Source organism: Littorina saxatilis, linkage group LG9, assembly GCF_037325665.1.
Source record: "Littorina saxatilis isolate snail1 linkage group LG9, US_GU_Lsax_2.0, whole genome shotgun sequence".
Taxonomy (NCBI): Eukaryota; Metazoa; Mollusca; class Gastropoda; order Littorinimorpha; family Littorinidae; genus Littorina; species Littorina saxatilis.
In genome coordinates this window covers 36,348,980-36,370,268 of record NC_090253.1, presented here as the reverse complement: position 1 = coordinate 36,370,268, position 21,289 = coordinate 36,348,980, and the positions used below count along the sequence as shown (strand labels likewise).

Here is a 21,289-nt window from a genome sequence, read left to right as displayed (position 1 = left end):
AATTATGATTGTCTTACGGATTAAAAAACAACAAAAATGATGACTAATGTCTGTCTAACATCCAACAAACAGCCGTCACACGCACCGACGGAGATCCGCAGATCGATACTGGAAAAGAAGTAAACAAAAGCTAAGTATCGACCAAGGACGACAAATCAGCCACTGATATGAAAAGGTCTCCAGACAAACGGACACACTCACACATACTCCATCACAAACACGCGTCGCCTGGGGGCAAAAGGGTATTCACAAATTGCCTCCCTTGGAGAGCTCTCGTCCGCAGGAGACTCATTAGGACATCACTGCATGCACTCGACAATGGCGTGTCGTCTGCTGCAGCCCTACTCAAAAGCTGGTGAAGAACTTGACAAGGGAGTTGCAGTCATTTCGGTCTTTGGTGGGAAAGTCGTGCTTTCGAGTGTACGTGGGAGTCGCATCCCACGAACGCAGAAGAAGAAGATTTGACGAATGACAGTTGGCTGAAGAAGAAGATCTGGTGAATGAAAGTTTGGCTGACTCGATGTGCAATCACTTGAGAGCTATTTTCGCTGACATCGCGGTTCGACTGCCTGTCTAATTAATGATGGCACGACAGAAAACAAAGTACAGGGGGACGGCCAATAATCCGCCAAAGACCATAAAACACGCAGCGCGAAGCCAACAACTGGCAGCATCTATAGAGACATTCAGAAGCCCTTTGAACAAACTTGCGACATAACTCATGGCTCAAATCACAAAATACTTTAAAAGCGTCACGTCTGGACACGTTCACGTCAAATAAATAACAAGTAGATTTGTGTATCAAACCTTTGCTGATCCCACTGGGGTTGAGGAAAGAGAGGAGGAAAATACGCGCTCACCGGCAAGTCCACACACACAAAAAGAAGAACAAACAACAATATGTATCAATCACATAAATAATCTCCATGACTGTTATAGAAATAACTGTAATAGAAGCCAGTACCTCTTGCTACTCTGCTGCGAAGGAATATCGCAAGTGGGCCTAAATCAAATTTCTTAAACACACACACACACACACACACACACGCACTTCGTGTAGACTAGTAGTTCACATGTGAAAATTCTGTATGATACCCACTGAACCCGTGAAGAGGGATTCGCCTGCAACTATTTCTGAAAACATTTAATCGACCAAATGTCTTTTCTCTTGTACAATCGTCTTTGAAACACACCACATCGCGCCTCGGATCAGTGTCAGTAATAAGACCTCCGACGTCTCTCTTCGTGAAGTGTAATCAGTTATTTTACATGATCCCCATTCAGGCAAGATGAGAGATCGCCTGAAACTATTTCCAAAACATTTGATCGACACATCTCCTTTTCTCTTGTACAATTTTCTGCCATTCTATCTGTCTTTATTTCATTTTTTTCCTTTCTCTTTTTGTTCTGGCGGCCTTCAAAATGATGTTTGCAAACCTGATTTTTGCCCAACTAAGCCTGGGAAAATCTTGGGCATAAAAAGTAAGGGAAAGACAATTGATTGAGAAGAGATTAGTCCCCCGGGGCGTCTTCCAGCGAGAGGCAATGTTTTGTGAGCAAACCGTACTCCCCAAGTGCACCCCAACTGCCATTTTTGTGCAGCATCAAGTACTGCTTTCCTTTTCCCTCTCAGCTTTTCCCCCTGTGGAATCCTTCGATTTTCTCCACTTTAAGTCCGATTTGTAATTCCTTTCGTTTTTTTTCTCCTTTTTATATCGCTTGGGACTCCTTGCAGATTCTTTTGGTCTGCACATCGTCTATATTTTTGTTTCTCTTCTCAACCACAGACGCGGTGTCCAAAGTCAAAAGACAAGTTTACCCAACTTGGAGCAGAGCGGAGAAGAAGAAAAACACCACACTATCCCAGCCACAGAGCTATTTACACACAGCTCGGTTAACGCACCCTCGTTGGAACCAGGCAACAAATTTTGTGGCCGGAGTTGACAAATTCACCATCCTTTCAGCGTCACGCTGTGAAGACCGGAGGGAACTTTTAGTTTACTATTTGCAAGGAGGGCACGTACCAACCGGTGCCCACTTGTCTTTTTCACCCCCATGTCTCCGTCGCCCCTTCCCCCAACTTTCTTTCCATTAAGACTGGTGCTTCTACAGTAACTTGAAGTTACAAAGTGCATTTAATTACGAACGCCTGCAACTTTTCAAGTCCAATGACCATAAAGCCAGTTACTCTCTCTCTCTCTCTCTCTCTCTCTCTCTCTCTCTCTCTCTCTCTCTCTCCATGCCAAGTCAACGCGTGCAGTCTGTACAAACTACAGCCTTGACACGCCTTTCAGTCGCAGCTGGGACAAGTACCCCCCCCCCCCCCCTCCCCCCTTCCTTCCCGGACTCTCCCTCCGTGGTTCGCGCTTTTAAATCCAATCTAATTGATTCGCAAAGAGTGTTTTGAGCCCAGTAAAAGCCAGGCTCCCATTGGCAGGCCTGACTTCCTGGTTCTCTGACGAATCCTGGACAAAACTTGCACAGGATTGTGTCGGGATTTGTAGGAAAGACAGGCGAGCGAGTGTTGCTGACGGCTAAAGCAGGGGAGATCACCCGCATGCCTCACCCGCAATTAGCAGGAGAGAACCAGCAGAGACTGACTGCCTTCAAAAAAGGTCGCGAAAAGGTCGCGTAAGAAGAGCAAGCGGTAAATGTATTTTTTTTTATGAAGTGGCAAATAATTGACAGAAAGCATAGAACGGATGACAGATCATTACAGAAAGTTTAAATAAGCAAAAAATCACCACGTCCTTGAACATAATTCTAAAACTGATCTAGCATGCTGTGTCTCTGTTGTGTGTGTGTGTGTGTGTGTTTTTGTTATTGAGAATTCTGTATTGTCCTCTCAGATCCTTACTTATCTTCATATGAAGTCAAACCAAATCTAATCGGGTGTATGCAGTGAACGCTTTGTTTTGCATACATGAACGTTTAATGCGTTCAATGGAAAGATCGCGCGCATATATTTACACACACTTGGACAGCCGGATTCCTTGGCGATATATCCAGTTACACAATTCGACCAGAAGGCTAATCATCATTTACGATCAATTGACAAAATTAAAACAAAAAGCATGACAATGAACGGCAAAATCAAACAAAATTAAGTTTTTACAGAAAAGGCACGAAAGGCCGAAGTGCTAGGACGCCTGCTGAAAAAACCCATTCAAGGCAAAAGACACCAAAAAAAGCCAGGTAACAATATATATTCGTCCGTGAGCGTGTGTGCGTGCGTTGTGTGTAGGTATGCATTTCTGTCTGTTTCTGTCTGTGTAAACTAGCCATGGACACACAGAATAAAGAAAGAAGAGCTCAATACACACAACAACACAACAACAACATAACAACAACAATAACACACAAACAACCAACCAAACAAACAAACAAACTACAACAAAAAAACACTGACCTCATCCAAGTTCTGGAGTCGTTCCTCCAGATGAGACACATGGACAGCTAGCTGAGCGTTCTTTGCTGATGTTGACTGTAGTTCATCCTCCTGAAACACACCAACGGTCATTTCAATCATGGATTTCTCACCTTTCCAAATGATTGCTCTTTTGTAAACCGGTAATACATGCACCTGAAAGGCGAGAAGAATATAGCGAGAGATATATTCCATGAAATCCTGTCACTTGACCAAATGTATTACGGTAGACTGAAACTCGAGATGGTGTGTGTGTGTGTGTGTGTGTGTGTGTGTGTGTGTGTGTGTGTGTGTGTGCGTGTGTGTGTTTGTGTGCGTGTGTGTGTGTATGTGCGTGTGTGTGTGTCAGTGTGTGTGTGTGTGTGTGTGTGTGTGTGTGTGTGTGTGTGTGTGTGTGTGTGTGTGAATACAAATACGAATAATAATACGAATAAACTGTATTGTCATGAAACGTAGTGTTTATAAGACACGGGAAGATAAATAACCAAATGATTTCATTGGTTTTGTGTGTGTGTGTGTGTGTGTGTGTGTGTGTGTGTGTGTGTGTGTGTGTGTGTGTGTGTGTGTGTGTGTGTGTGTGTGTGTGTGTGTGTGTGTGTGTATGTGTGTGTGTGTGGGTGCGTGTCTGCGTGCGTACGTTTATGAAGTTTAACATGTGAATTATTTCTCTTTTTCATCACCATTTTTTTTTATTTGTCTATGATGACATCAACTCCGACTTTAAAAAAAGATGAGACCCACATTTTTGTTTACCAAATCTTTTATCGGACTGTGGGATTTATCAAAGATCGGAAGCTTACAAAGTAACTAATTTGTCAATATGACAATTAAACTGCTTGGTATGAGAATTGCTAAGTTTACTACCTTTCACGAAATCGACAGTGTGAATGTTCGAAAAATATCGCAAGTTTTTTATCCTTTTTTCCCCACCTAGTTAATACAGGGTGACCAACAAAAAATGCAACCCTTAAAAATGCTAATAACTTCTACATCTATTGAACGAATCAATTCATTTTTGAGGGATACAAACTTCAGCATATGCATGATTCTTCCACAAAGTGGAAATTCTATAGATCAAACTGTCTGACTTTTGTGCAATTTTAAAAAAAGTTTTCAAATTCGGCGATCGACTCAACAAAACGAGGTTTGACATTGAGCGGTAGCAATACCTACCCGATTTAAACCCTCCAGTCTTTTACCTTTTGAATTATCTGAATGTCTGAGTATACACAAACACCCTCTTGACCCCCTAGATTATCGGTGACCTTAAGAAAGGATTTACAGCTAGGTTCAGGGCAATTCCTAGACAGGAAAGCTTTCGTGCCATTGACAATTTCGGAGGGGTAATTTGGAACACATTTTGGAGAAAAGGTAAATGACGGACCATAATATCCACAGACTCGAAACTTTGTATAATGGTCGTGGGCGAACTGAAGTTCATGCATAACAACTATGAAAGTATTTGCTAAACTCAAATGACTGAAAAAATTATCCCCATCGTTGTAAAGTTACACTTGCGCAATGTCGCGCAAAATTCATCAATGACATGAACACAATCATTCATGGAAAATGCCCTGATCCTGCCCGTTATTGCTGTATTCAAATCACTGATTGTTTAATGTTTAAGGTATACTTTGTCATTTGAATTACCCCAAATGAAACAATCTCGAGGGCTCAAATCGGGTTAGATTCGGTACAGCTCAATTTCAAACCTCATACTATTGAGTCCATCCCCGAATTTTGCAACCTCGTTTTAAATGGCACAAAAGTCAGACCATTTAATCAATAAAGTTGTCATTTTGTGGAACTGTCATGCATAGGCTGAAGGTTATGTCCCACAAATATGAAGTGATTCGGTTGATGGATTAAAAAGTTATTAACATTGTTGTGGGTTGCATTTTTTGGGGTCACCCTGTAGTATCCAATATGGTCAGTTTTAATCTTTTCGGCCAACAGATTAACATTGCCTTGCCCGCTTTCTTTTTGGTATCACACGCAGAGCCGATCTTGGCGCGCGGAACAGTCCACAAAACGCCGAACTTCCTTCACACATTGTTAAGTCCTTTAACTAGAACCTCTGTTGGAGTAAGATTTTTGCTATAACAGTTTTTCTTGCTTTTCTCTTCTACGATTGTTTTGGCACCCACCCCCGATCCATGCATTCTGGACGCGACAGCTAGAAAACTGAATGAATGCAAGGGAAGTAACCCATCAAGGACACAAGAAAGTACTGGCACAGTTATTTCCCATCGCCGGAGATGAAGCAAAGTATGTGAATGTTTTACAACCGGGAGCTTACCATTAATTCAATAGTACAGTGGAACCCCCTTTTTAAGACCTTAATTTTTTAGATGTTCCGATCATAACCTGTGTAAAGTTACCTCCATTTTAAGACTCCCTCGGTAGCTCAGTCGGTAGCGCGCTGGATTTGTATCCAGTTGGCCGCTGTCGGCGTGAGTTCGTCCCCACGTTCGGCGAGAGATTTATTTCTCAGAGTCAACTTTGTGTGCAGACTCTCCTCGGTGTCCGAACACCCCCGTGTGTACACGCAAGCACAAGACCAAGTGCGCACGAAAAAGATCCTGTAATCCATGTCAGAGTTCGGTGGGTTATAGAAACACGAAAATACCCAGCATGCTTCCTCCGAAAACGGCGTATGGCTGCCTAAATAACGGGGTAAAAAAACGGTCATACACGTAAAATTCCACTCGTGCAAAAAACACTAGTGTACGTGGGAGTTTCAGCCCACGAACGCAGAAGAAGAAGAAGAAGAAGAAGAAGACTCCCTCGTTTTTCAGACCTGATTTTCTAAGATTGTTCAAGGTCTTGAAAGAGGAGTTCCACTGTATTGACTGTCTGATCGACTGACAGATTGAAGGACTCAATTAACAAGAGGGGTTCCACTGTATTAACTGTCTGATCGACTGACAGATTGAAGGACTCAATTAACAAGAGGGGTTCCACTGTATTAACTGTCTGATCGACTGACAGATTGAAGGACTCAATTAACAGTGTTTCTCCTACTACTACAAGACGCATCAAAGTTAACAATATTTTGGTTAAATGTAACATTCTTTTTCTTCACTCGTCTGAAATGTTTTACTCTATTTTCTTATGTTAACTCATTTTCATCAAATGATTTTAGCGAAGTCTAATCGTTGGCGATCCAAAGTACAGCAAATTCAGTAAGTAGATTGCTGACAGCATTAAAATACAAACAGTTTGTAAACTGTGAATTCAGCTCAGTCGCATATTTCACAAGAGTCTGCTCGAGTTCCCACACAGCAAAAGAAGTTGCCTCCCTTGGACTAATACCCATGTGTACTTCCACAGACTACAGTTCAAAACCAAAATTCAACCGTTTACTTACTTATGGTGCCAATAATAGTTTGCTTCTGATAGAAATAATTTCTTCAGAAGAATATTAGGCTCCACTTAACTTGTGCAGACACAATCACGAACTTTAACGTACATCTTAGAGAGAATTTGTACTTACCAATTCTGCCTGTTGCTCTTTTAAACGGACAAGGTTGCTTGTTAGCGTCTCACACTCACTGCTTTTCTGGGCTAGTTGGTTTTTCTGCAAATAAAAGAAACACTCTATGAACACAAGGTCTGACTTATTCTTCAAGCATCACATTGTTTTATTTTATAAATAAAAACATTTAATGCACAAAAAGGGGTAAGAAACACAAGAGGGATGTATGTACTCTCGATGGTAAGTAACGCAGTCCAAGAGGATACAAAGACGCTAAAATCAACAGCTCTATGTACAAATGCACACAGTAACCTTTGTTCTTACCATACTGGTCATTTGATCAAGTCATCTTTGTTGTCAAGTTGATGATGTCTATCCCTACTTGGATGCTTCTTTTGTCTTCATTCTGCAGTTCCTTTTCTTTCTTCTACTTTTCTTGTGCAGGTGTCTGTGCAGGTGTAAATGTTCGTTATGTGTTTTCATTGCAAAACCTGCTTTGTTAGCCTGTGAAGCTTATTTTTTTTGGATATTATTGTGCACTGTTATTTGCCGCCAATCGGCCACATTCTAGTTGTACAACTTTCTTCACTTTTCGTGTCATTTCATGTTGAAAAGACATTCATTTGTGACAACGATAACGAGCACTGCAGAACAAGATGTAATGCTGTCTTTGTGTCTGCAAAAAAATTCTGGTTTGCCCAGGCAGACATCTAAAGATGAGACAGCTAATGTTTGGTGTTATTAGCATTTAAATGTTGGTCTAGGTGGTGTCGTTCCTGCTAGGAAATCTATGGTTGTTTGTGTGCCATCCCAAGTCCTCAAATTAGCCAGCCTATCAGCTAGCTATCCGGTCCAACAGGAAGAGGGACTGGTTTACTCACGATTTCATCAGTGTGTTTGAGGGCTTATTCGATTCGAGCTTCTCTGTCTCGGGGGGGGGGGGGGGGGTGTTCCACCGTGGTCACCCAAGGAAGAGGGACTGGTTTACTCACGATTCCATCAGTGTGTTTGAGGGCTTGTTCGAGCTTCTCGATCTCCTTGTGGAGGATGTCGTTGGCTGCCTCGAGTTCCTTCCTCTGCTTCTCCCTCTCCTGGTCATCGCCCTGACTTTTCTGCAACACACAGATACAGGTACTTTCATTATTGTTGTTTCCTTTGAAACCATTTAATTAAAAGCCCTTAGATACTGACAGTACCGATGACGAACTTTGCAACCAATTTGTACTGGGGTTCAAAGGTTATTGACACAGGCCATTGCGTACAAATGTATGCACACTCACACATATTTATGCTCATGCACTCTGATAGACAGTGAGATAGACACTCAGACACGCACAGACAAGCTAACACACACACACACACACACACACACACACACACACACACACACACACACACACACACACACACACACACAAAGAGAAATGAAAAACAACAGAAACAACATTTCAAGAAGAATGAAGATACATCCATGTTGGTACTAATGCAGTTTCTTCTGCTAACTTGGTTCCGGAAAAAAAGACTAGAAAATGCATATATCATGGCGAAACTAGCCGATGCAACCACCTGTCAAGAACCAGTTATGTCAAAAAACGATGAAACATGCTTTGGAAAAATGATACAACCTAAAAATTAAGAAGATACAGCACTTACGGTTATAATATAGGCCTAAATGCATGACTGCACGGTTATCCAGACACAGAAGTCAACTACTGCTCCTTTACTGGCCACCAAACACAAACGGTGCCCTCACGTCCAATACCACCTGTGGTACTACACGCCATCCACGAACGTTCAAAAACGTCTTTCCGAACTCACAACATACACCATGAAACTGGGCCCACTAGGACGTAAAACACCAACCAGGCATTCAGCCAGCCACCGTTCGACGCACCAAAAGCTATTACTATTTGCAGCCACACCAGGAAAATGCCGAAAAAAATAGAGAACGGACAGGAAACCTTATCACGCAAGACAAGAAAAAAAAGAATCCGAAGCAAGAAGAATGGACTATTGATCACAAACGGATCACCATCGCCTCCTGCATATTGTGGCTCCAGCCATTTGTTCCCTCCCGGAAAGGTAATGGAAAACTGATGTTTGCCTCCGCGAATAAAGGACGGTGGAAAGAAGAGGATGGATAAAGCATGCACCATTATTGCGATGCAACCTGCTCTTTCAGGAAGGAATCCCACCATATTTTTCGAGTTAACCAGGACGCTTAGATCAAGTTAAGGGATACGTTAACGGAGCTATTTCTTTTCTTGTTAACAACCGTTGAGTTTTGCTGCGCAACGACGCTCACTATATCACCTTTCTTTCATTTTCAAGAGAGACAATGCCAGGCAGGTCTTGGCGATTATTCCGTGTTTCCCTGAAAAGTTCATGCGTTTTCAATCACTATTGTTTTAACTAAACGTTTCCAAAATAACCTGCTTCCCGATTCATGTTCTTGGAATGTTCACAGTTCTTGTGCACAAATTGTGTGTGTGTATTGTGTGATTAGTGTGCGTGCATGCGTGCGTCTGTGTGTTCGAGTCTCTGTGTGTGTGTGTGCGTGCGTGTGAACGTGATTGCTTGCGCGCGTGTATGTGTGAGTGGTAAATGTTTCAGTTTGTCTGTGTTTTCCTCTCGTACTGAGCGGCGAAGGGAGAGAAGGAAACAAGAGAAGCGATTCCAGCACGGTTTCGACCGAAATGTGATTATATGCCCCTGTGCCGCCGTGATTGTCGCCCCTGGGTGCAAGTGTCTAATTGAGGACAGGCCATGGTCGTCAACTAGTCCGCAGTAAGTGTCGTCTGCGCAGAAGCGTATACAATTCCACCACCACCCCCCCCCCCCCCTATCCCCGCAACCCTCGCCACCTCCCTAGTCCCATCTCCAGAAGTATGGTCTGTTAATGATCTGCGTCTAAGGAGATCTGGCGTTTCTCGGCAAGGACAATTTGACTGCTCCCTGTGCGACTGACGCGCACGTGTCTGATGGTGGCGCACGTGTGCGTGCGTGTGTGGTATCTCCGAGAACGCTTCACTTCCGGCAGTGCCAACACCGATCCAAAGCTTTCGTTTTTCTTGGTACTTATATTTCTCGTTGTTTGTCTGTGTGTGTCTGTGTGTGTATGTGTGTGTGTGTTTGTTCGTGTGCGTGTGTGTCTGTGTCTGTGTATGTGTCTGTGTGTGTGTGTGTGTGTGTGTCTGTGTGTGTGAGTGTGTGTTTGTAAGGGTGTTTTTTTTTTGGTTTTTTTTTTTTTTTTGGGGGGGGGGGGGTTCGGAAGGTGCAGGAAGCTTATTGTAACCATCTTCATTCATTTCCTTTCGTGGTTACCTGAATCTGTGCTGAACACGAACTTGATGGTCTGATAACAGAGGCTAAACGGCTTTCAAAACAGGGCAATCAATGTCCAGTCGTAACGGTGTATTGATCGAGTTCATCAAGTCACATGCAACAACGGTTGAGTACAACTGGAGCGGAAACATATCAGGAAATCGGCTTCAAAAGCCATTGGAGTTCATAGTACTGGGTGACATATTACTCCAGTGGACTGGCAGAAAATGGCACGATTGTTCAACCTCGTGTAGAAGTTTGTCCTTCTTCAGGCACTTGAGTCACTCGTCTTTGACGTTTGTTTTTCTTCATCGTTTCCTCTCAGTTTGTAGGCTTTCAGGACCTCAAATCCAGTTGAGTTCTTGTTCTTCTTGTGTTTTATTTTATTTGAAGGCCCTGATCAATGCCGCATACATGGTTACTATTACTTTTGTACATGGAAAATGGCTGACTTCAAGTCGATTTTTAAACAGGAACCTAAAAGACAAGAAGGGATAGTGCATGGAACGTTTAATTGCAGACAAAACGGAACTTTCAAGATTACGTCGACCTGATGGTCTTTATAGGGGACAGATATACAAATACAATATCTAATCTGAGTGGTCATTCCTTTCAATTCTCGCCACCTTCACGTTAAAGGTCGAATTCAACGTCTTCTCAGTTACGATCTGTTATTTATTTCTTAATTATTGGTATGTCCCCTTGGAATATTCCTTATCCTCACAGGTCTCATCAAACCCTGACATCTGGCGGCCAAACCTCGGCAGTTCCGACAACTCTGCACATAAAGGGACGCCACTGCCAGCGACACAAAATGGCGGGTCCTCTGGAGGAGGGCGGGAAATCAGGAAAGGTTAATTCCCAGTGTGTCTAGGGACACAGCGCTTGGCATGTCGCCTTCCAGAAGCCATTTGCATGTATACAGACGACGGAAGACTGAAGAGAAAGCAACAGGTTCGAGAGTTGGGCAAGAAAATGTAAAACTGAGCGGCGATTAGACGAGTGGCAAAACTCAAGAGAAGCGTCCCGAATTAACCCTCTTCGTCAACAGTCCGCCTTATAATTATGCCCTTTTATAATAAAAAATATTGTGAAGGGAACTTATGGAATTAGAAACGTGTCACAGTGATTCTGGCACTCTTATGTCCTTCAGTTCTTCCTGTGGATTTTGATGGCCGACCTGTGTTTGCTCTTCCTCGCCTTCCCACAGCATTTGATTGAGTTACACTCGTCTGACAGAGCTCCGGTGTCTTCAGCACAATCACACTCAAAATACGTTTTGTTCAAATCCACAATATATTCCTTACATATGATTTGATTATAAAGAAGTTTTCAATGAGGTGCAATCTGCAGGGACAGTTCAACTAAAATTCAAGGAGAAACAATGCCCTTGGAAACGACTCTCAACAGTTAAGGAGATTCAAGGAGTTTGAAGCAGCCCAGGAACCCTGATATTTGCCATCTTTTCTGACAAGTAAGTAATCAAATGCTTCGGTGCGATGAATGAAGTCTCTATATACGGCTTTTCAACTGGTAGCAGAAACTGACAGAGAAGACTTACCGGCTCGGCAATAGCAACAACAACAAACACGCACACACAGCCCCTTAAAACACACACACACACACACACACACACACACACACACACACACTTACAACACACATAGCCCCCACATGACCTATCCGGTTGTACTAGCAACAATTGCTGATCGAGCTCTGAAGAGAGAGAGAAATTTATCTGATACTGCTTCGTGCATAAGAATCAGCAAGTCTGGCCAAACCTGACCGCACGTACTGAATACAGGACGCGGCCTGGCGCACGTGCTGATGTGAAGACACTGTCGTTACTGAGCCCAGCTTGGTGGACACGCTGACCTGACTGGACGTTACACAGACGGGGGGTGGGGGTGGGGGATTGCTGTGGGTGTGGGTGTGCATGCCGTGCATGCGTGAGTTTGTATGTGTGCGTGTGTGCGTGTGGAAGGATCAACCCGATACAGTGACGCTTAGATTCAAAATACGTATTGAGTGTTAAGGTCGTCACAGCATCTATACCAGAAAAAAACCAACAGTCCTGTCGCGCGAATTCGGGGCAAGCCTGACCGGACTGTGTAAACTCTGCCTTAATTACTGCCCGCTGCCAGCAAGGGGAAGTAATAACAGCATAGTTATATTGCACAACAACTTCTTTGATGATTCATTAGCAGTCCACTGATCAATCTTTACTCGTCACTCCGCCTGGCAGTGCAAGATTCTACTAGGAATCACTGCGTCTGTGCAGTCATACATGTGCTGGTAGATCACCACCGGCAATCTTCATGCTGAGGTCAATGACTCTCTCTCTGTCTACCTCTCTGTCTCTCTCTGTCTCTCTGTCTCTGTCTCTGTCTCTCTCTCTCTCTTCACATATTCATGAAATATGACGCTCCTGCACCACTTTAAATCATATCATCTGACCCAGATGTCAAGAAATGACCATAGATCACATTACAATCGCGTGTAGCCTTTCTCATGTGCTTGAATTTCCCTAGTAACTGCGGAAAGTCAAAATGTGCACATAATGCGCTTGAAATGTGTAAATACTTGAAGGCCAACGTTCACAAACACATTGAAGCAATGAAACAAATCGATGATATGATGCTATGACACCTTAGGCCAAAGTACAAACGGTAGTTTTGTGATGATATGTCATTTGTGAGGAATTACAGGTGATTTTGTGCAGAAACTTACGTCGCGTGTCTCCCTTCGGACAGAAAAATAAGGGTGCAACCGCTTCGGACAGATTTGCCTAGTGCAACCACGGTATACGGTGTGTACTTGCTACGCCTGCAAGAATGATTGGCTGTGACTCTCGAAGATCTCAGCCTGTGACATGATGAAGACAAACAAGGGATAATACCGTTATCAGTGAAGACCAGGATGACTATTGTGCACGGTCCTCAACGCCATGCCAGCAGAGCATCACAGGCAATCTTCATGCCGTGCTAAATGACTCTTCTCCGACATCAGCGTAAAGTGCTCTTCACGTGGCACACTTTCAACCAAATTTCCACCAACAGAAGTCGCTCAGACAAAGTCGGCAAATGTTCTGCCATGTGAATGGTCCCGATTTAGTCCTGATTTAGCCTAGTTCCGATTTAGCAGCGACTTGAGAACTCAGTTAAAGCGCTGCTCGACTCGGCGTCGATTAACATGTCAATTAGAACTATTTTAGGATTTGCGCCCTATAAATACCTTTATTATTATAATTATTATAATTATTATTAATTATAGAGCAGACGTTTCTTATCGCGCTTTCCGATTGGTTAGCACTAGCCGGTAATCAACGAGTACGACCGAACAAGTCCGAATGTGCAAGTCGGCTGAGAATCGTTGCTTAACACTAGTCTGAAGACACCACCTTAGGCTCGTTGTTGTTTCCATATTTATAGATGTATGTACATTTCATGAATACGTAAATGGAAATAAAACCTTGTTTAAACCAAAACTAGTCTGAGCGATTGCGCTGTTCACAAGGGAAGCGATTTTCAATCGACTTTGTCTGCCACAAATCGCTGGAAAACTGATAGAAAGTTGGTTGCAAGTCTGCCATGTGAACAGCACCGTGATCTAAGTTGCGTTGACAGTGAGCGACCCACACAAAGGGGCGCTGAGCCTGGGAGACAGGAAGCACAGGATCGAACAGGATCAGCGTCAGGCATGATGTCGAGAAAAGCTCTGAGAATAGGTCAACATTGTGAAGAAAAGCAAAGGACAAAGAAAGGTCGACGGGAGAAGAATGAAAGAAAGGAGAAGAAAAGAAAGAAAAGAAAAACTTGTGTGGAGGACGTTTTCCCTGCAACATGAACCACAAGACAGACCGTAAGAGAGAGAGAGAGAGAGAGAGAGAGAGAGAGAGAGAGAGAGAGAGAGAGAGAGAGAGAGAGAGAGAGAGAGAGAGAGAGAGAGAGAGAGAGAGGGAGAGGACAGACAGACAGACCAAGAGAGAATACAGAGAGAGAAAAAGAGCAGACAGTGACAAATGGACAGAAAGACGAAGAGAGAAAGACAAGGACCTGACACATTAGCCAGAGAGAGGAGCCATGCAGCGAGGGGTGCACAGCGGGTCGACTTGATTTACAAGGCAGAGAGATCAATAGTCCACATTCCGACATAGTCCAATCAAATTCTCCCAAAAAAGGCCTCAACCTCAAACTATTAAAATCAAATTTGATCTCAGCTGTTCTGTACTAAGTGAATGTGTGTGCATAACATATTCAAAATCCGCTAAAATCCGCCGGGCGGAACAGTGTTTTTTTCGGGGGTCAAAGCGTGCAACCTTTCAGAAAAGTGAAATAAAGACTGAGCATTCTCTGGGAGCCAGTTGGAAAGTCGGAACCAAAAAGAAATAATTGCACTACATACTAAACATCCCTTTGACTATTATTCACCATAATCAAATCATAAATAACAATTATTACATAAATGGTGCTTTTTTCAAATAATTTTCGGCAAGACGCTTGTACACAAATTGATGTACCTTCCAAGAATAACGGGATAGTAGCAGAATTTATTAAAGTGAATACGTGGCTCAGTCATTCATGATAAATATGGAGCACTGCGCAGCTTAAAACGTGACATTGTGTGTGCATACGATCCTTACCTATCTCCCTACCCCCATAAATTGCCAAACCACGCTATCCCTCAGTTCCACCCACTATTTTGACTGAACAACAGGCAACTTGTTAAAAAAATGCTTCAAAGCATCATTATAATGTCACGCCCATGTATCAGTAAGACCAAGACCAACATTATCTAGATATTAAACATTAATATTCTTACTTGTCTTTTCAAGTCCTTTCATCTGCCCGTCTTCCCCTGTTACGTGCCCCAGGCATTACAACTTTTCTCTAACCTCCATTTTCATGTATTTTTAGCTAGTTTTACGTGAAAGTAGTTGGAGGTTTTTGCATTTTAGTCAAGTAACGCAGGTTTGTTCTTTCTGCTTTATTACAGTTAAACACATAGATTTCAGATACTACTACGGTCACTCTGATCATGAGCTCTTTGAAGATGTTATTAACCACGCTGTTAATGCCCATAGTGACAACAAACTTACAATGCGGGTTCTAACACTAAATTCACAGACTGGGAAAAGATCATACGTACGGACAGATTTTAAAGTGGTCCCATCAATTCTTCAAAAGCATGTTAAAACTTTTATTGCGAAAGAAACAACACACACAAAAGTTAAATCCTGTTTGATGATGCAAAGAAAATAAATATTCCAGCAATTTAAAAAACAAAACAAAAAAACCCACGTGTCTTTTCAAGTCCTTTTAATGCAGGGCCGCTCACAAGAAATAACGGTTTTAGGTGTGACGAAAAAAAGAACAGGGCCTGAGTACGATGATAAATACAAGACTTATTTTACGACCATTTGAAAAATACATACATCCCCCGTGGCTGCCCGCATAACGAAATCGTTTTTCTGGTGTTTTGAACTTGCCAGTGCTACAGCACAGAGCAGAGTCCGTCCCGCACTTTGCTTTGTGTACATCACGTGGCCACCCAAACTCCCGCACAACGCAACATTTTCACGAGAAAAACACGTTTATTTGTTTGCTTTGTCTGTATTACACATTTCTATTATGACGTCCAAAAGAAACGCGAAAAATATTATTTATTTTACAAATAATTTTTTTTCTGGATTAACAAAAGTTGCGTTATTTTTGGCAGCCAGTATATCAAGACCGATGTCTGAGGAAGGTGTATTGTGAATTTTACCGCATCAGCGCACTTGCAATCCACGTAAAGCCCGAGTTAGCTGAGACATTTTTCTTGTGCAGTTCAGCTGCACGTGCAAGAAAAGCACAAAAGCTGATCAGTGAGTGGTGTTCACTGTCACTAGAGGATAAAAATGGCACAAAGTTACAGGTTTCATCAGTCCCTCATTCGACGCTATCACCATGCCAAGACTCACTTCTGCTGAACGCGAGAGAGCCATTGGACGTCTGGAGGCTGGGGACACGCCGGAAGCCGTGGCTGCGACTTTCCAATGTCACATATCCACCATTTATCGTCTCCTGCAGCGGTTTGTGATAACTGGCTCTACTGCTGATGCCGAGCGAAGCGGCAGACCCCGAGTGACGACGCCAAGGCAAGATCGGCACATTTTCCGCAGCCATGTTGCACATCCCTTCAGAACAGCTGCAGAAACAGCCAGAACTGTTATAGGGACACACCAGGCACCCATTTCTAGGCAAACGGCCAGCCGGCGACTGCGCTTCAGGGGGCTGAGGAACTGCCGTCCAGCCAGGGGACCCGTCCTCACCGTGCGCCATAGGCAGGCACGCCTGCATTGGGCGCAAGGCCACCTCAAATGGAACAATGTTCGCTGGCAGAACGTGCTTTTCAACGATGAAAGCCGTTTCTGCATTGACCATGCCGACGGGCGTGTTCGGGTATGGAGAAGAAATGGTTACCGCTATGCTGACAACTGTGTCGTGGAGAACAACGCCTGGGGTGGGCCCAGCCTCATGTTGTGGGGCGCCATCGGCCACAACCAGGTGCTAGGTCCCGTCATCTTCCAAGGCCTGGGTCCTGGACCCAGCAACGGCGTAACAGCGCAGCGCTATTTGGACCAGGTGCTGCACCCTCATGTGCTGCCCTTTTTTCAAGCCCATGGAAACTGGGTTTTCCAGCACGACAACGCGCGCCCCCACACCGCCAGGGCCACTCAGGATCTCCTGCACCGCTCAGGAATCCAGGGGATGCCTTGGCCAGTTATCTCCTGACATGAACCCTATTGAGCAATTTTGGGACTTGCTCCAGACTTGTGTTTTGTGTTTGCCGCTGGGAATTTTATGCTAACTCATCATTCGGTAATGTGGTTAATAAGCTACATGCCACTAACACGGCATATGAGAAGAATCTTTGCAAGTCAAAACGAGAAGAGCCCATTGTGGAAGAGAAAAATAGCCATAAATTTCCTGCTGCTGTATAGACAATGAAGAAGAAAAAGAAAAAAAATGCGTTTGGGAGGTACATGCAAAATACTTTTTGCTCTTTTGTCCAAGGCATTTTAAATTTAATGTTATTTTTCTTATTTTTCAGATTTGCAAAGAGGAGACCATAACAACGAATAATTAGCAATCAGACAAATTTAAAATGCCTTGGACAAAAGAGCAAAAAGTATTTTGCGTCACTACTTATTTGGAGACAAAATCAGGGCCGGACTAGGGGGGGGGGTTACAGGGGTTGCGCAACCCCCCCCCCCCCCCCCTGGCTTAAGCATGTACCTCCCAAACGCTTTTTGTTTCTTCTTCATTGCCTACACAGCTTGCTGTTGAATTTACCTTTTTCGTTCAAGGAGAGGCTTCCTTTCCCTCCAGAACATCAAAAACGTTCAGCTTCAAGGGGGCGAAGCCCCCTTGCAACCCCCACCAAGGGGGCTTCGCCCCCTGGACCCCTACCAAGGGGCTTCGCCCCTGGACCCCCATCTGTAACCCCCACCCCCTAGTACTTACCTAGTCCGGCCCTGGAAATCATTCAAAACGGTGCAAGCCAAATATCGCAGGAAGTTCCACTTCAACAATTATCCCCAGAAAAGCCAAATTTATCGTTGGGTTCACAAATTTAAAGCCAACAACATCAACAAGAAGGCAGAAACACCCGGTACCAAATCTGGCAGGAAGCTGATTGTAAGATCTCCTGACAGTGTGAATGCGGTGAGAGATTCTTAGGGTTCGGCTTCAAGTGTGTCTGCAGCGAAACGGCGGTCATTTGGAACATGTGCTCTGAAAAATGTATCCTGCAAGTAAGAGACCTCAAATCTTCCGTTTTCTAATTGTTATCATCTCAGCTTCCAGGAAATGTAATATTTTTTGGAGTTGCTGGCCTGTGTAATAAACTATTTGTATGTATTTGGGTTGCAAGTATTTTGGGACACCCTGTATAATTATCATTAAACAAAATTGACAGAATCGAAGTTTCCCCTTCGGGGACTCGTCCACGAAAGTCTTGCAGTTTTCCTTTTACCTGAAAACGTGTCGCGCAAATACCATATTGCTGCTCGCACCCAGGCTTATCTCTATGTTTTCACCCCTCTGCTCTCTTTCTATCCCCAACACCCAAACGTCTCCTTGAACAACACCCCCCCCCCTCCCCTCCCATCCCCCCCCCCCCCCCCACACACACACACACACACTCCCGCCTTTCTCTTTCCTGTGCTTTTCATCATCAAAACGCCTGACTGCTTTATCCACCAATTAGCTTTCAAGGGAGGAAAAAAAGTTCCTATGTTTCCCAAGAGGGATAACGAAAGCAAGAAAGATTTGTCTTCTGGTCTGTGTTAATGGTTTAAACGAAATGTTATTCAAAATACATGACATGAAAGAATTGACAAGTACACAACGAGGACACGAACTCAAGCAAAAGATTATTTTACGTGACCAAAACAGTACATTACACAAATCTCCTTGATTTGTTTGTTTGTTTTTTTGTTTGCTTAACGCCCAGCCGACCACGAAGGGCCATATCAGGGCGGTGCTGCTTTGACATATAACGTGCGCCACACACAAGACAGAAGTCGCAATCTCCTTGATGGTGGATATGACAATAATTAACCAGAAGAACAAATTGTTGGGGTGGGGTGGGGGGGGGAGGCTAAAGCAAAACAGAGGGATCTACAGAGAAATACAGGGGGAAGAGCATAAGACACTTGTCAATTGTTTCTTGTTCACAAAAGCCCTAATCAAAAATTTGTTTCTGGAGCTGATTCAAAAAGCTGTTTCCACCTTAAAGCCACAGCCAATAAAATGCCCTTCGAGGAAACAAAAATGTCCAAAGGGCATAAAACAAATGACGGATCTTGGAAGAGAATGAAACGTGAAACCAAAAGACGCAACGGCCTTTGAAATTGGCAGGAGACAATAAAACTGGCGGCCATCAATTCCGCATTTTGCACAGAAAAATTACCTCTGTGCTGACAAAATAACTCCAGCCACATAGGAACGTAAACGGAACAAACTAAAAACAGATACAAACAAATGAAACAAACAAAAATGTAAAAAACACATACACAAAAACACTCGATGGAATGACATTTCAACTGCAATGCACACAATATTCAGGAAGCTCGAAACTTTTTTTTCTCACTCTCTATCTTCTTTTTACATTTTCATGTCCAGGAAAACCATGACAGAATCCAACTCTTTTCCTTGGTATTTTGGTTTCGAAACTCTTGTAGTTTTTCTTGTACCAGCAAAAAAACAGCAACGTGTGCAAATGTCATACTACCAGGCTCGTCTCATGCTTCAATCCTCGCTCCCTCTTTCTAAGCTCAACACCCCCCCCCCTCCACCTCCTGAGTCCCTTCCACCCCCAACCTCCGGAATTCTTTGACAGCACCCCCTCCCCCCCCCCCCCCCCTCCCGATTGTATTTCGCCATCCTGTACTTTCTAACATCAAAAGCTTGACTACTAAATTCTTACTATTAGATTCAAGTGAGAGAAAAAAGTTACTTCGATGTCGTTTTCAGAGAGAGAAAAATCGAGCACCCCGTCCCGAACACTCCCCCAAAGAAAACAAAACAATAACCCAACAACTTATCTTCTGATTGGTCCTAACAAATTCATGGAGGAAGGGGAGGGGGAGTGCTGTGCACAGATTAAAAAAGCTTTCCTGTTAAAACACAAAACTAAAATGTACCCCTCAACAACATCAACAGAAAACAATCAATGGGTATACAACAACAAAAAACACCGGAGGATTTTAGAAGCGAATAAAAGACGAAAAGACGTATCGGCCTTTGAAAAGCGCAGAAGGCAACCAAACTGGTCGCCATTAATTTCGCATTTTGCACAGACACGGCTCTAAAAGCTGTCAAGACTGTAAGTCCTGTCACACAGGAAATCAACAGAAGAAAACCACCCACTCGATGGAATGACATTTCAACCGCACCGCGCACAGCAAATAAATTTAATCAATCATCCATCCATGTAAATGTGGCCTGGGTGTATTTTCTTATTCAGTTTGTTTACCCTTCCCATCTTTTTCTCTCCCTACCTTCTCTGCGATCGAACATTTTCAAGTTTAAAGTCAAGTAAAATCTTGAATGGATCAAAGACTTACCCCTGGGATTTTGTTCTCGAAACACTTGCCGGTTGTTGCTGTTTTTGCAAAAGAAAAAGTCTGCAAAGGAAATTCGCATTCAGCCACCCTCACCCCTTCTTTTTCACAACAACTTTACCCCCCCCCACACACACACACACACACAGTCCCCGTCCCCCTACACACACACACACGCCGTCCCCGTCCACCCTACCCCCTACACACACACACACACACACACACACACACACACACACACACACACACACACACACACCGTCCCCTTCCACCCTACACACACACACCGTCCCCGTCCACCCTACCCCCTACCTACACACACACACACACACACACACACACACACCGTCCCCTTCCACCCTACCCCCCTACACACACACCGTCCCCGTCCACCCTACCCCCCTACACACACACACACACACACATACCGTCCCCGTCCACCCTACCCCCCTACACACACACACACACACACACACGCCCTCCCCGTCCACCCTACCCCCCTACACACACACACACACCGCCCCCTTCCACCCTACCCCCCTACACACACACACACACACACACACGCCCTCCCCGTCCACCCTACCCCCCTACACACACACACACACACACACGCCCTCCCCGTCCACCCTACCCCCCTACACACACACACACACCGTCCCCTTCCACCCTACCCCCTACCTACACACACACACACACACACACACACACACACACACACAAAATTGTCTTTTTCCTACCTTTATCTTCTATCATAAAAAAAGAATGACCGTTCAGGTCCACCGATGCATATGTCATCGTTGGAGAAAAAAAACTTGAACACAGAAATTACTTATCATCGGATTAGTGCTACCAACTGCATGGAAGATGGACATGTTAGCGGTCAGGGGAGCGGGAGAGGGAGGGGGGCGAGGATGGAGGAGAGGGGGCTGATGTTTTACGAGCCGCG

General features: G+C 44.0%; 1 protein-coding gene across 1 annotated transcript in view; it reads right to left on the bottom strand.

Moving 5' to 3' along the window:
* The window catches only part of LOC138975937 (RIMS-binding protein 2-like), a 208,044-nt gene that overhangs the window by 153,202 nt on the left and 33,553 nt on the right, over window positions 1-21,289 (bottom strand). Inside the window, exons 2-4 of the mRNA XM_070348709.1 lie at window positions 7,898-8,017; window positions 6,924-7,007; window positions 3,410-3,499 (exon numbers count right to left, since the gene is read on the bottom strand). The gene's annotated coding sequence lies outside the window, so the exon portion shown is untranslated. The remainder of the gene's footprint in view (window positions 1-3,409; window positions 3,500-6,923; window positions 7,008-7,897; window positions 8,018-21,289) is intronic.